This window comes from Camelus dromedarius, chromosome 3 (genome assembly GCF_036321535.1).
Source record: "Camelus dromedarius isolate mCamDro1 chromosome 3, mCamDro1.pat, whole genome shotgun sequence".
NCBI classification, from domain to species: domain Eukaryota; kingdom Metazoa; phylum Chordata; class Mammalia; order Artiodactyla; family Camelidae; genus Camelus; species Camelus dromedarius.
In genome coordinates this window covers 43,853,647-43,859,240 of record NC_087438.1, presented here as the reverse complement: position 1 = coordinate 43,859,240, position 5,594 = coordinate 43,853,647, and positions in this window count along the sequence as shown.

Sequence of the window (5,594 nt, the reverse complement as noted above, 5' to 3'; positions counted from 1 at the left end):
ATTAGGTTTATTTATATGTGACCCCTATTTCTCCCGAATGTACCAGGTACCTGAACGATAAGGGGAGATTGCGGGGTAACCCCGGGCAGACTTGTACTCCAGACGTGTCAGCTGTTTCCGCCCACCTGAAATAGTCTGGCTTCTAAGTGGTTACAGCTCTTGGGGTTCTTAGAAATAGACTGGGGGCTTCCTACCTTTTGCTGAGCCCCTTGTGGGTGTCCTCGACTTGGTTCAACTCCTCCCTGTGTTAAGGCAGCTGCCAGCGGGGTGGCCTGTTGTTTATTCTCCATTGTTCCCTTTTCTCCTGCACCTGGTCCCTGCCATTCAGAACTTGGAAGGCAATTTCAACACGTTGTGACACAGGCATCCCTAAGGCCCTTCCACCTTCAGCAGTTTCTTTTGTACACTGGGGCTCTCTGACCAATAAAAGTCATATTAACCGACTTTAAATTCTCTGGGGCCTCAGGCTCTATATCTGTATATTGCCTATAAGCTTTAAGGACCCTTTCTAGAAATTCTGAAGGATCCTTGCTGGGTTTCCGCCACACCTCCTGAACTTGATTAAGGCGTCTTTGTTCTGGCACCCCTCTTGCAGTCCCGCAAGAATGCAGTCTTGATAATGCTCAAGTTTTGGCCTCTCCCCAGCATTCACATCCCGATTCGGCTCAGCTGGTGGTATAGCTGTGCTGCTGCAGCTCCTATGGGGTTGCCGGGGGTTCCTGTGTGTAGCTGACCTGTCTCCTCCCCGGCTTTATCCAGCAACGTTCTACCTTCCTCTGCAGTGTGGAAGGTATTTAATAAATTCTGAAAATCTGCCCAGGTTGGTTGTGTGTTGCAAAAATCGATAAAAAAAGATTTTCTATTCTCTTTGGGTCATCTCTATAAGCTGGCATATTATTCAATTAACTACAATCTGAGCTTGTAAAAGGGGAGTGGACCCAGATCAATCCCGTTGGCTGCTGAGTCTCAGCATCCACACTCACAGTGGGGACTTGCCTTAATGGATACTGTCCCACATGAGTTTGGTTAGCTCTCTATTCTCCCCATACCTGGTGGGTACGAGAAGGTAAGACCATTCCTAGTTCTCATTCCCCGAGGTGGGGTCTGAGCCTGAGGCTGTGATTCAGCAAAACGAGCAGCAGCACCATCGGAAGGGGGTGGAGGAGGAGCAGTCAGTGTTTGAATCAACAGCAAAGTCATACTCCTTTTCATCAGAATCAAGCAAAACCGGTTTCTTTACCTTCCTTCCTGTTGGACCATAACCTTACATCTTCTTTGCACAGTAACAGTAACATAAAAGACCGTACATAAAGTATTTCATCCCATTTTCCTTCCAGTTAACAGAATAAATCTAGTTGCAAAATTGTATTGTAATTTAAGGATCCGTTTTCAGGCCATTTTGCTCCAGAGTCTCAAGGATATTTTGTCCATGCAGTGTTACAAAAAATAAAATCTTTTTGTTTTCCATGGATTCGTAACTGAAAGTCACCAAATTTTGGAGAATGCAGCATAGAGGACTACAAGACAGAATTAACATTGTCATTTTGAAGAGGCTTTGCTTCCAAGTAGGTGAAGCAACAAAAATCTCTCTACAGATCCTTTCTCCGGGCACCAAGAAGTTCAATCTCCAATAGCAAATTCTTAACAATTAAGACAGTCAGACATAGAGGGACATAGATAAACGAGACCAAAAACCAGAGCTCAGGGTCTCTAACCCAGGTATGAGGTACCTTAGCAGCTGTAACCTTTTATAGTGTCTGCCAAAATCCCCCCAGGTTGGCCTCCAACCCACGATTTGGCCAGGAGTGCCAAAATCTCGGCAGGCAAGATCCAGTTGGAAAGCTAGCGGTCCTGTCCAGTCTTAACCAGCTCAGCTCAAACTTGACACAGCTGACTTCTAGTTCCTGGAAAACAACTCCAGCACACATCTTATGGTTTAGGCTACGGGTCTCTTAGAAGACATGCAAGTCTTAAAACGACCTTGATTAGTGAAGGCAGGTGAATAAAGTTGACTAGTCATTACCCATGGTTTCACTCCCCTGTCTCATGGCTATTTAAGTTCACAGAATTTAGCATAGATGTGAAATTAACTGTATGAACAGAAAGGTTAAGAACTACAGATAATACACCAAAATAGCTAGTTGGAAAATAATTTAATTTCTGAAAACAATCAAAGTCACAAAGTTAGGCATGTACACACACAAAGACAATTTTTTCAGTCTCAGCTTTGGAAAATTGGGTCCTACTTGCTTTTGGAAAAGCTCATATTCTCTATGGCTCAGCCATTCATGGTTAATTGGAAAAGGTCTTTCTAACCATCTTTTATAATTTATGCCATGAGACTTGGAGGCTTGATGCTCTCCGGTGGCTGCATGGAGTTGGTAAGGTAGGAAAGGTTTAGGATCTGCCCATGACAGTTGGATAGCAAGATGGACCTGGCTGCAAAGGTTGACTCCAGAAGCCCAGCCAGCTACTTATGAAATGTCCAAAGGACACAATCATTTCCATTCCAGAAATGGTGACCATGGAGCTTCCAACAAAGCAGGATGGGCACAGTAGTAGGAAATTTGGGTGGTACTCACTGCACAGGACTCAGATGAAAAGGGAAAGGAGTGGCACGAGTTAGAAGGGTAGGGAAGGGCTTAAGTCTAGTATAATTTAGGTATGGAGATCAACACAAAGTCCACTTCATCATAGACATGAGAGGGAAGAGACAGTAACATATCCATAATCATTCAGGGCTCTGGGTTCGATCCCCAGTGCCCCTACTGAAAATAAATACATAAACCTAGTGACCTCCCCACCCCGCCAAAAAAAAAAAAAAAAAAGAATAAACATAATCATTCAGGGCTCATTCCCATAGACACCCTAAGTCAGCTAACAACATGAATACCTAGGGATGAATTAGCTCCAGGGGTCATCATTAGGACACTAATAGTTGGAAGAATTCACACTCTTTTAGCACTCCTGCGTGCTTTTCACATAACAAACACACACGCAAAGAGAAAGAGATTTATTGCAAGAAATTGGTTTATGTAATTGTTGGGGGCTAGGTAGGCAAGTCTGGAATCTGCAGGACAGGCCATCAGGAAGGGTAGGCTGGAAACTCTCAGGAAGGAGTTGACACTTCAGTCCACAGGCAGAATTTCTTTTTCTTTAGGGAAACCTCAGTTCTGTTCCTAGGACTTTCAACTGATTGGATCAGGCTTCCCCAGGTGACGGAGTATAACCTCCGCTCCTTAGAGTCAACTGATTGCCAGTGTTTATCACATCTACAAACTATCTTCACAGCAACACCTAGATTAGTGCTGGACTGAATAACTAGGTACAGACTAGCCAAGTTGACAAATAAATCTGGACCATCATACCAGTGAAATATCATTGAGTAGTTGTCAAATGTCTATTTTAGATTTGGAATCTGAGCCTCTGAGAGGTAATGACTGTGGGTTTTTTTGTGTTATACCATGCCTCACAGAGGGAGACAAATATATTCCAACATCTACTTGATTAATGTTCCTAAGACTTAAAAGTGTGGGAGAGACAGAACCAGAGATGTGCCGCTTATGTCAGGCAGGTATAAATCTGGAAACAAGTGAGACCGAGCCTTCGTGTGAAGAACTCAGCGGGGCCAGTTGTGGAAACGAGGTAGGGCAGAGATCAGGGGAGGTGGCATAGCTTCATAAAAAGATGATAGACTTTGGAATCGGACACACCTGGTTTGAATTATAGCTTTACTACTTTACAAATGCTGATACCTTAAGCAAATTGCTAGTTAAAAAAATTCCCTTTATTGAAGTATAATTTACATACATTAATAGTGCATCCATTTAAGTGTATATGTCAACGAGTTTTAACAAACTCATAGACCTCTAGTAAGGTGTGTTTGAGCAAAGATCTGATGGAAGTTAGGACATGAGCAATGTAGGTATTAGGACAAGAATGTTCCAAGTAGAAAGAACAGCAAGTGCAATAGCCCAGAGGTGAGTGTTGCTGGAATGTTTGAGAAACTGCAAAGAATCCAGTGGGGTTGGAGTAAGGGGACAGAGATGGAAAGCAGAAAAAGATAAGAGAAGAGGCCCAGGTAGGAGAAGGCTTTATAGTCCACTGTGAAAACCCCAACTCTTAGTGCAACAGGGAGCACTGCAGAGTTTTGAGCAGAGGTGTGACATCATTTGACATATTACAAGGATCACTTTGGCTGCTGTGCTGGGAACTGACTGTAGGGGACAAGTTCAGAATTAATGTAAAGTGCCTGATACCCAGTACATGTTCAATAAATTTTAGCTATTTGGGGGTTATTGATTTCTTAGAAGAAATGATGCTGTGACCTCTTTTTGTTTGTTTCTTTTTGTAGATTGCACATACAGATTCATTCATTTACTCAACAAATCTTTGTGAAGCATGATTATAGTAGGTGCTGGGGAATACAAGTTGAGTTAAGAAAGATAAGACGGCTGCAAATTCATAAAAACAGAAAGTAGAATGGTACCAGGGATGGGCGTAGGGGAAAATGGAAAGTTGTTTAATGGGTACAGAGTTTCAGTTTTGCAAGATAAAAAAGTTCTGGGAAAAAAAATTCTGGAAATCTGCTGCACAACAATGTGAATATACTTTGCTGAACTGCAAGCTTAAGAATGGTTAAGATGGTAAATTTTGTGTTGTGTGTGTTTTAACCACAATTTAAAAATTAAAACAAATTTAATATAAAAAATTGAAAGTTTTATTTTAAAAAGCAGAAAAAAGGGGATGAGTATAGCTCTGTGGTAGAGCACGTGCTTAGCATGCATGAGGTCCTGGGTTCAATTCCCAGTAGCTCAGTGGTAGAGCACATGCTTAGCATGCAGGAGGTCCTGGGTTCAATCCCCAGTACATCCACTAAAAAAAAAAAAGTGGAAAAAAGATACCACTATTGTTAGGGAAATCAAAAAATTAATATGAGAAATATTAGGTAGGGATAAATATGATGAAAAAATAATGGTGATGTGCTGTGACCGAAGGGCTACTTTAAGTTAAAGAAAAAATAAAGATCAATAAGAAAGTATGATTCTGTTTATATATAAAGATGTACTTAGATATCTGTTACCTGACTAGACCCTACTCACTTAAAAGAATTATCTCACTATGAAAAAGTTTTACCTCTTTTATCCCTTAGGATGTGGAATCAATTATATAGTTTTAAAAATAATGCCATTTTTCCTTTTTGTACTACTAAAGATAGATGTGTACATATACGCATATAACATGTACGCAGGTGTATCCATATACATGTACACACATGCACACATCTATATGCTTGTGTACATGTATGTGTACATATGTGTACAGGCCACATAGAGCAGAGACGTGCCTGGTTGCTTATCCAGAATCCATGTCATAAGAGGTAACTTGGGGGTGACTTTCGTTTTCATTCCTGTACTTTTATCTATTGTTTGAATTTTTAAAATAATAGGAATGTAACATCTTGAAAAGAATGAAGTTATTTTGAAAATTAGACCTACCACAATGCAGCAATACTGTTGTGCTGTGGGCGTTGATGAACATTGATGAACCTGGAACGTAGTAATGTAGCAATGCTACTTCAGAGTTGGCTGTTG